Source organism: Mauremys reevesii, linkage group 1 (assembly GCF_016161935.1).
Source record: "Mauremys reevesii isolate NIE-2019 linkage group 1, ASM1616193v1, whole genome shotgun sequence".
Lineage (NCBI taxonomy): Eukaryota > Metazoa > Chordata > Testudines > Geoemydidae > Mauremys > Mauremys reevesii.
Window position 1 is genome coordinate 270,788,690 of NC_052623.1, and position 10,844 is coordinate 270,799,533.

Sequence of the window (10,844 nt, forward strand, 5' to 3'; positions counted from 1 at the left end):
GATTTATTTGGGCATAAGTTTTCATAGGTAAAACACCTCACCTCACTTAATCTGAAAAAGTGGGTTTTTTACCCATGAAAGCTTATGCCCAAATAAATCTATTAGTCTTTAAGGTGCCACCAGACTCATTGTTTTTGTGGATACAGACTAACACAGCTACCCCCTGATATTTGACAATAATTAATGAGCGTTCCTCAGAAAACCCCTGTGAAATAGGGGAGCACTAGCCACATTGTGCATTTGGGAAACTGAGGCATGGATGGATTAAGTGACTTGCCTAAGATCACACAGGGAATCTGTGTCAAATCTGGGAATTGAACCTAGAGCTCCTGAGTGTTTATGTAGTGCCTAAACCACAAGATCACCCTTGTGGAATGTAGCTGACTTGGGGGATTGTGCAGGATAAAGTATTCTTTGCACTAACTAAATACAAGTATGTTCAGTGCCTTGTAGATTAGGATCAGGACTTTGCACTATGCTCTGAAACAAATGGGGAGCCAGTGGTGTTCACAAAGCCTGGTTGTTGTGTGTCTGTGTTGGCCTTTGCTGCTAATGAGGTGCATGGGGTTAGGGAACAGCATGTGGACTTGCATTGCCAAGGGAACTGCAGTTGGTGTGTCTGTGGGGTAGCTCATTGTTACTGGCCTGGGTCTTTCTTCTACCTCAACCACTGTAACAGAAGCAGTGAATGCTCAAGAAGACTGCTCTGCCCCATATTGCTTTGACCTGGTTATCAGTTATACCACAAATAATTTGGTCCATCTGGAGTTCATGTGACTTAGCATTATTATGCAGGCCTGTGCATAATGGTCAATAGTCTCACCTCACCCCAGCTTCTTTTAAAGAATATGTCTTTCCCAAATTACATTCTTACATGGATCACCGTGTTCTTGACATTTCGGAATATTTGCTCTCTTGCTCTCACTAGAATGTGCTGTTGGGCTGCAACATCTCTGGACCCACCACATTTCACACTTTCTGATTTATCTTCAATACTTCTTGCTTTCAGTAAAATCTGCACCATTTCTTCCAGTTCTCTGCTAGATCCCCTGCCAGACTGAGGGATTCAGGTGACGTCACTTGCTCCATTTTTGTCAAAGATTTTGTTTTCTTCTGATACTGAGTGTTAATACTGTGACTCACAGAAGTGCTGATAAAAGACTTGTCTCTGTTTCCTGGGTTATCACCTGGCCTGGTCATAATAAGATAAAACCTTATCACACAGCAGGGGGTAATATCCCTAATGTTACCAAGGTGACTACAGTATTACAAGGGTGCAGTGGTCCACTTCAGTGGAGATTTGCTCCATGAGTTTCTACCACTCCTCCCCACCTGCCAGATGAGATAATTCATAAGCTGTTGTGCCAATTTCCATAGCATCTCCGCTGCAGAGCATCCTGGAGCACCTCTTTGGGGAGTGGGACCATCTTTTTGTTCTATGTTTGTACAGTGTGATGGGTTGGATCACAGAAACCCCCTTGGGAGCTGGCAACTGATGAGCCAAGTCTACCTCTGCCCCTGCTTTCCTTGCCAGCTCGGGACCCCAGCACCATCTTGCTGAGCCAGACACTCCCGTCTGCTCCAACACAGACCCAGGGTCTGAATTACTTGCCCCAAAGCTACAGGTTTACCTGAAAGCAGCTAACAGAAGTGTTCTTATCTTTAACACTCAGATGCCCAACTCCCAATGGGGTCTAAACCCAAATAAATCCGTTTTACGCTGTATAAAATGTATACAGGGTACATTTATACATTGTTCGCCCTCTATAACACTGATAGAGATATGCACAGTTGTTTGGACCCCCCCCCCAGTATTAATACAAACTCTGGGTTAATTAAGAAATAAAAAGTGATTTTATTAAGTACAGAAAGTAGGTGGTTTCAAATAGTAACAGACAGAACAAAGTGAGTTACCAAGCAAAATAAAATAAAATATGCAAATCTAAGCTTAATACAGATAATATCTCACCCTGAAAGATGTTTCAATACGTTTCTTTCACAGACTGGACGCCTTCCTAGTCTGGGCACAATTCTTTCGCTGGTACAGCTCTTGTTCCAGCTCAGGTGGTAGCTAGGGGATTCCTCACGATGGCTCCCCCTTTGTTCTGTTCCACCCATTTATAGATCTTTTGCATAAGGCGGGAATCCTTTGTTCCTCTCTGGGTTCCCACCCCCTCCTTCTCAATGGAAAGACACCAGGTTAAAGGTGGATGCCAGTTCAGGTGACATGATCACATGTCAGTGTAAGACTTCATTACCCACTAACCAGCACACATGTATACAGGAAGACTTACAGGTAAAACAGAGCCATCTGCAGTCAATTGTCCTGGTTAATGGGAGTCATCAAGATTCCAAACCACCATTAATGGCCCATACTTTGCATAATTACAATAGGCCCTCAGAGTAATGTTTCATATTTCTAGTTTCAGATACAAGAGTGGTACATTTATACAAATAGGATGATCACAGTAGATTATAAGCTTTGTAATGATACCTTACAAGAGACCTTTTGCATGAAGCATATTTCAATTACATTAGCATATTTTCATAAAATCATATAACGTCACATACAGCCAGGGCCGCCCAGAGAATTCCGGGGGCCCGGGGTCTTCGGCGGCGGGGGGCCCCCGCTCAGGGGCGGCTCTAGACCCCAGCGCGCCAAGCAGGCGCGTGGGGCGGCCCTTTCCCTGGGGGGCGGCATTTGGCTCCGGTTGAGCTCCCGCAGGCATGCCTGCGGCAGGTCGACCGGAGCCCGGGACGAGCGGACCTGCCGCAGCCATGACTGCGGCGGGTGCCGTGGTCCCGCGGCTCCGGTTGACCTAACGCAGTCATGCCTGCGGGAGGTGGACCTGCCTGCGGGAGCTCAACCGGAGCCGCGGGAAGACGGGAAACACTCCAGGGGCCCCGGAAAACACTCGTGGGGGCCCCTGCGGGACGCGGGGCCTGGGGCAAATTGCCCCTCTTGCCCCCCCCTCTGGGCGGCCCTGCATACAGCACCTAGCACAGTGGGGTCATGCTTCAGGACCAGGACTCCTAGGCGCTATTGCAATACAAATAAGTGATATGAACATACACGGAACTTTCTGTAGAGGTTCTTATACTGTACTCGTATCTGAGTGCCTGCCAGTGGTGCATTAAGCAATGTGACTACACATCTGTCATGTGTTGTTTGTTCTCTTATCCTCTCCCCAGCAGGAGAAGCGTGTGTAGTGGAGTGTCTTGTTTTTGATAGGTTTTGTTTTGATCTATATAAGGCTGTTGCTGTGTTTGTGTTGGAGAAGGCAGGTCAAAGAAACAGACTGGTCACTTGGAGCAGAAGATATAGAGGCTTGTAATGGTCCTCAGTTCCTGGGGGAGCTTATTCCACAGTCTCGGACCAGCCCCAGGAAAAAGGGCTGGCTCCCAGAAAAACAAGCTTTACTCTTAGTGGGAAAATCCCAATAATACTGAAAGTCTGACCTTACACCTTTACTAAAGAAGACAGAACCTTGGTAATTAGCAACCAGGAGAGAATGAATCTCAGGTGCTTTCGAATGCACTTTAACTATCCTGTACAACTGACTAATGAAGGACCCCTGGGCTGCTCTGTATCCAAGGAAACAGAGCAAGGGAAACAGAGACACGCCCATCTTCATACAGAAGGCCTTGGTTTGTGCAAGATGTGTGTGCATGGGCTTTGTTCTCCCTCAGTTTACCCTGGGCCACAGCTACAGTTCTCTCCTAAGGAGCAGGAGGTGAGGAGGTCACATTCTGAAAGGTGAGCTTGATCTGGGCTATTTGCTAATCATTTTGGTGATACTGGAATAATCCAGGTATGACTGGAATGAGCTGGGAGGGTATATGGGTAGGATAGCCCCCAGGCATCAGCGTAGAATGTGACACTCCCCATCTGATTTCCACCCCCCTTTGCATTTCCAAGTGCCCCTTCCTACATCATCCCCATTAATGGGGGGAGGGATAGCTCAGTGGTTTGAGCATTAGCCTGCTTAAACCTAGGGTTGTGAGTTCAATCCTTGAGGGGGGCGTTTGGGGAACTGGGGTAAAAATCTGTCTGGGGATTGGTCCTGCTTTGAGTAGGGGGTTGAACTAGATGACCTCCTAAGGTCTCTTCCAACTCTGATAATCTGCCTTTATGTGCTTTAATCTCTGATCTTTTAATCACTCCCATGGAGGAGTCTATTCTACTCTACTGTCTGTTTGCTCTGACTGGTAAAGCTGGACTGCATATTAGGTGACAGATGTGAGCAGGACGGACTCCTCTGTTCCAAACGCTGGGCAGTGGAGTTGCAGGGGGTTGGTATTTCCCCAGGCTTTGGTGCTCTCACAGTTGATTTATGTCTGGCCTACAGGGTTCTCTCCATTCTACTTGTGCCGTAGCCTGCTTATGACAATCACATTCTACTAGGCTGGAAATATAGGTTTAGCTATAGGATGTGATCCCCAGGTACACGTGTACACAGGTACAGGTGTTTAGTGTGGCTGGCATGCAGTTAGGTGGCTGAATGTTTATGTAGGTCAAAGAACATGCCCTAACTATGGGCTTGTTTACACATGGAGTTATTACTGATTAACTTTTGTGTGAACACTGTTATTCCAGACTAAGAATGCCTTGTTCCTGTTTAGCTTCACCTAGTGGGTTAGATAATTAACTAATGCACATGAGCTATCTCACTGTAAAATCCTAGCAGATACAAGGCTCTGTAGTTCTCACTGCAGTGTAGCTAGGCAAGCTCAAGATGGGTGGAGTGGTATAGTGTTGACCTTCCCTAGTTACATCATGGTGAAAACTGCCTGCCCCTTGTCTCCCCTGGGATTTTACAGCAAGATAACAACATTAACACCCCCCCAAACAGTATGTGTGTTTTGGTAGTGAAGATGAGCGCATGTCAGGCAAGTTCTAGAAGAAACTAGCTTTGTACTGATGTGGCCTCCTACAGCCTTGGGGGAATTTAGATGGAAACACTCATATTTAGAATCCTCAAATGGGGTCATTTGTCAACATTATCTGTTGGGATTTAAGGTTTGTCTCTCTGTAATGAAAGGTGATCTGCAAAGAGGAAAACAATAAATAGAGTTCTGCTTTTTCCCTGGGCCCCCTTTTTTATGTTCCAAATACAGACCTGCTTATGCTTTACCATAGAGGTTCAGGGCATATCTAGGCTGGAAGAGAGTGTCTCACCTCTGCAATGGGAGGTGTGATTGCTGCACATGTAGGCATACCCAAGCTAGCTTGGATCTAGCCAGGGTGAGTCCTTGCTGCAATGACAGCACCATGGGCTTCAATGCAGGCTGTACAAACCCATCCAGGATTCTGGCTAATTACTCTGGTGGCTCGCTAGCCTATGCTGCTGTGACATCACTGCTATTGGTACTCACGCTAGTTAGATTAAAGCTACCTCAGGTTTGGCTGCATGAGGCAGTCACACCATGTGATTGCAATGGGCACCTATCCTGAGGTGACTGGAGAGCTAGGAAAATGGTGACATCCCAAGCGAGTGAGAGTTGAGCAACTGAGAAACCAAGGGATTTTTTGTCAGACTGTTGACATCTCTTTGGCTGAGATCCTCAAAGCTGTGCAGAACATGTTGTCCCACACCTGTGATTAGTTTCAATGGAAGAGGTGTAGCTACGTCTTTCCCCTGGGTATAGCCACCAGGGCCAGCTGCCAGTGTAACCATCAGAGCAAACCCCTCATGTAACCAGGCAAAGCCATGATTTGACAGATACTGTTTTATTTCAACATAGCCACAGAATACCTCAGTTGCCCCCCTCTCATCATAGTCCAAGCAGTTCACACCTTCTCTCACTAACTCTAGCATTGTCTGATTCATTATGAGACTTTCTCAGTTTTAAAAGATGCAGTTCCTGACTGCCAGCCCCGTCATCTCAACCTGCCCTTCTGAAAGCCAAGTCGGACTCTCTCTTGCCTGTGCTGTGGCATCACTGCTACAGATTCTGCAAGTTGTGCTCTGCTCCACGGTTACATTTAGCCTTCGGATCTTAACCCTTTTGGTCCCAATACTCCTAAACATCAGAAAATATTTTGAGGTCTGCTCAGACAGAGTTGGCTTTTATTTATTTTTGATTGGTCTCCTCACAACTAGAAACCTCCAGAGAAGCTTAACTCGATGGCAGAGCCATGGGCAGGGGGAGGGAAGGGAAACCATTGTGGATGAAAGAACAAAGCTTCCTCACCCTCTGCGTGAAACCACAGCCTTCTCGGTTTTAGAGTAGCTGGCGCTACGTGCTCTCCAAGTCCTTGCAGTTCTCATTTCAGTTCTTCTTGTGCTCTTTGCTTTCAGTAGGAAGTGCTCAGCTACTGTTGTCCAAAGCCTTCCAGCCTGGGGTCTTGTAGATGCTTTGGATCAGCTTCCAGGCCAGCAGGTGCGTGGCTGAACATTCTAGACTTGTGAGGCTTGCCCATAAGCCAGGAAGCTGTACTTTCTCTTTGTAGCATGTTACAAGGATGAGAAACTGGTCCCCCATAAAGATCACTCTTACAAAGTGAATCTCACATAGATGAGAGGGATGTGGCTTGGGAGACTAAAGACCTCACTTTGCTCACAAACTAGTACAGCAGCCGCAGTGCAGGGCCACAAATGTGTCTTGGCCCTAGGTTTAACAGGAAGTGGCTGCCTCAGGGTAAACTCAGGCTGTATGCACAGGCTTCATTCCTTGGCATCTCTGAGACCAAGAAGCGGGCCTGCAGTGAAGTGTAGTTTGTGTGGAGACCTGTCCTTCTAGGAAGTGGACTGGAAATGAACTACCTTCAATCACACAGGCCACCAGATAGCCACTGGATGTTCACAAACTTCAAGCACTACTTCCCACTTGGCATTTCCCAGTCTGGCTTTGCAACAGCGGCATAATGAGGCCCAAAGTGTTTGTAAGGAATGCAAGTTACATAACCATGAGACACAATAGCAGTGCCATCTAGAGGTAGCTTGTTGTAGCAACTGCAAGTGAGTTGGCATTTTGTCAAGATTTTGCATCTTTCACACCTATAAACAGATGTCAGACCAGCTTCCCCCCTCAAAATCGGTGGAGTCACACCAGGGATGAATTTGGCCTGTTATGTTCTTCCAAATCTATCTTCCTCATACTGTTTTGGACACCTCTTTGCAAGAGTCTGTGGAGAGTCCAAACCACTCTCTAACCATCCTGTGTACTGTTTAGTACCAGCTGGCTAGGAGGAATGCTCACATCCCTCTCCCCCCGCCCCGCCCAGGAATTTGCCCTCTGGGCAGCAGCAATATGTTTAATCATTCATAAGTCATCTGGGCTTGCTGTAAGGCTGTACTTGCCCTGGACAAACTGTCTGTCATTCTAGTTCCTGAACACTTTGAAGCCTCAACCAAAGCACCTGTTCTGGCTATATGCTAGAGATCCCTTGATACATTCCTTTTACAGCAGCTGCTGCTGACATAAAAGCATTGCCCTGTAACAAAGCAGCATGGACTATTTGCTGGCATTCCCCCTTTGGAATAGGTGTCTGCTCTCCTTGAGGCCACTGCTGACAGCTAATGTCTAAGACCAGGGGTGGCTCCAGGCCCCAGCACGCCAAGCGCGTGCTTGGGGCGGCATGCCGCGGAGGGCGCTCTGCCGGTGCTACGAGGGTGGCAGGCAGGCTGCCTTTGGCAGCTTGCCTGCAGAGGGTCCGCTGGTCCCGTGGCTTCGATGGACCTCCCGCAGGCGTGCCTGTGGGAGGTTCGCCGAAGCCGCGGGACCAGCGGACCCTCCGCAGGCAAACCGCCAGAGGCAGCCTGCCTGCCGTGCTTGGGGCGGCAAAATCCCTAGAGCCGCCCCTGTCTAAGACCAGCTTTCCCATGCATGAATCTAAGTTTGGTAACTATGTAGCCACCAATTCAACTGCAGTCCTGACTCTGACCCTGTTTGAAATTCTTTGTCCTTTAAATATCAGCAGAATCCAGCTTCTTAGCATTAAGGGGGAGAGGTGGGCATAATTACTCTGTCATTAATGTACTATGAATTTATGTGGACAGATGCTGAAGCATGATAACTTGCCTGCATTCTGAGGGTTGAACTGATGGCTAACTAAAATTGGGAAGGAATTTTTCCTTTTTCCCCAGAGCCGTGTTGATGGGAGCACAGGAATTCCTATAAAGCAATGAATTTGTTAGGATGAGGTGGGTATTCTATGCCATCTCTTCCCTGCTTCTGCAAGGAAAGCCAGGCCTTGGCCTCCCTGTTATTAAAAAATACCAAAATAGTTGGCTGATATCTTCCATTCAAAATGTTGAGATAACTCGCGTGTGTTCAGGGAGGTTCCAGCATAGGCTCCCTCACTGCCCAGTCCCTCTCTTCCTGTCTTAACTCAGCTTACCTCCTTCTCTAGCAGCAAAGATTAGGAGGTTTTATTCTTCCCCATCCATTCAATGTTATGAAGGCATCTTACCCAAATGAGGGCCAAAGAGCATCCAGCCATCTTTCAGCAGCACTGACAGGCTCTTCAGAGCTCTGGCAGATATCAAAGAAAGTAGCCATGATGCAGGAGCAGGGTGTGCATGGAAGCACTGTCCCCAAACTTGACGCTGCTTGTGACCAGCTCTACCAGAGTGAGATAGCCAGTACTCCCTTCAGTATCACCAAATGACATGAGCTGCTAGGGCAGTTTCCAAGCCCACATCTCGATACTGACAGATAGGCCCTGATGGGGCTCTAGTCACTTGCTTCTGTTTAAGAGCTGTGTCAACACATGAAGTAACACAGAACAACATACTATAGTTCTGTTTATTGTAATAGAGAAAAAAACAGAATAAACCAAACACCACTTTCTGCCTAGAGACATCATTATTTTAATGTAAAAATGCATCCCCTGTGTCCAGGCATTGTTCAGCAGCACTGAGGGGAACCCCAGAAATACAAGACAGAAAACAGGAGTTGCGACAAAGGGGTTCTGCTCTCTTCCAAGAGAAAAGGTTGTTTCCCTGCCCCTTTGTTAGTCAACTCACTGGAAGTGCTTTACTTACATACATTTACATATTTATTTCTCATTCTATCTTATATACCTATAAATAAGTGTTGGTGGGTGGAATGCTGGGTATATGCATCTGCAATTTATACATAACCTGTCTGAGGCTACTAATAAGCCTACAGAGCATCGGGTGGGCTCACTACACAACCATGTTAATTGGTTGGGGCAGAGGGGGCTCACTTTCATGTAATTCGTTTATCAAGGAGCCCAGTGTTAGTGTTGAACTCAGGCCCCTTTCTGGGTCCCCCCCCTACAGTGGGACTGTCCCCAGTGCCTGCAAACAGAAGCTGCTGCTGAGTAAAATTTTATCCAGTAACGTTTTTTTAAAAGTAGCAGCACTATCTGTACTGGGATTAATGGGGCGGAGAGACGTCAGATTCCAAAATACATGAGGTGAATCTGTTCCCCTTCTCTCCTCTCTCCCAGAAAAGATGTAAAAGGTCCTGAAGTTTGCTGGGCAGTCAAGTAAGATCCAGGCTCAAGCCCTAGTTAGTGGGATACATTGCTAGGGTGTATGCTGGTCTCAGTTTATACAACAGGAGATGGGCAAGGACTGGACAGGAAGACGTACAGAGTATAGGAAAGCAGAGGAATGCAAAGACCTGTTTGGTGCTGCTTGTGGAGGAGCCGGGAAAGAAAGGCTCTGAAAACCACTCACTTTAGAACAGTTTCTGCAGACTATGCATTTTCTGGGTTCTGGGAACGTTTGTGCTAACCAGGAGCGGTTTCTAAAGGGCATGTGCTCCCACTGCTTAGGTTCTACCGCACCTGGAGTCCAGATTCATCACAATGAAGGGCTGAGGAAGAGGACTGTTATGTTACAAGGAGAAGATGACACAATGAAACACATTCTGGATTGCACTGACCATTCCCCTGCACCTTGTGTAGTTATATACACTTTATCAGTCTGACTTAATAACACATTTTACACGCACTATGTATTTGTGTAAAGGACTACACAACATGCACGGCAACAGCAAACAAACTAAAATCATCCTTTTCCTCCCAAGCAGCGTGCACCACTTATAGTTGTTACTGAATAAGTGCAACAGAAATTGTTCTCCAAAGGATATCCTTTTGGAACTGTTATCAAGGGTAGAAGTCTAACAGAGCAAGGACACAACTGCTTTAGGATCTTAGGAAGTGTCCTGTGCATCGGTATGATTAGAGGTTGAGGCAGGTCTGGACTAAGCTTGGAGCAGTTCTTTGCACAACAAGACACTGGGCAAAGGGTTCTGCACATGCAAGGTCCTCCTGTTGGCAGCATCTGGGCCAAGTACTCCCCATTACAGAGTATCAGCAACACTAGTGGCCATGGGGAAGTTCCCACTGTCGCGTGACTTTCTTGCATTGTCTCTCCTAAATAGTTGCTGGAGAATCAATGGGAGGAATATATCTATACTTGAAGGAAAGATAGCACAAAGTACCCCTTCTTTCCTTTTCCTAACCTCCTACCCACAAGAGAGTTAAATGGAGAGGCCGCAGTAATCTTAAATCAGGGGAGGATGCTGTTCTGACCCAACCCTTTGCCTGCTGTTCCGCCTTACCCACTTCCAATGATAGGCACGTGTATCCCTTGAAGTGTCCCCGATGCCCCATGGAAAAGTGGAGAAATTCTATTTAGAGACTGTTCTGCTTTTGTCTTGCTCATCCCTCTTCTTCTTTAATTTGGGGAAATTTATATGGAAACCAGATAGCAGCTCCTGCAATGCTTACCCGTTGTTTTCTTCACACATTTAATCAGACTCATCTGTGACATCACACTCAATTGCCATGGAAAGGATTATGGTGTCACAGAAGGCTGGGACCTTAGTGCTTATGTTGTGACTGCAAACAGATGCTGCAGACT

At 46.9% G+C, this 10,844-nt stretch overlaps 1 protein-coding gene across 1 annotated transcript in view; it reads left to right on the top strand.

Annotated features, from left to right (window-relative positions):
* Positions 1–10,844, top strand: part of XRCC6 (X-ray repair cross complementing 6) — a 61,233-nt gene that overhangs the window by 15,437 nt on the left and 34,952 nt on the right. The gene's annotated exons all lie outside the window — the stretch shown is intronic.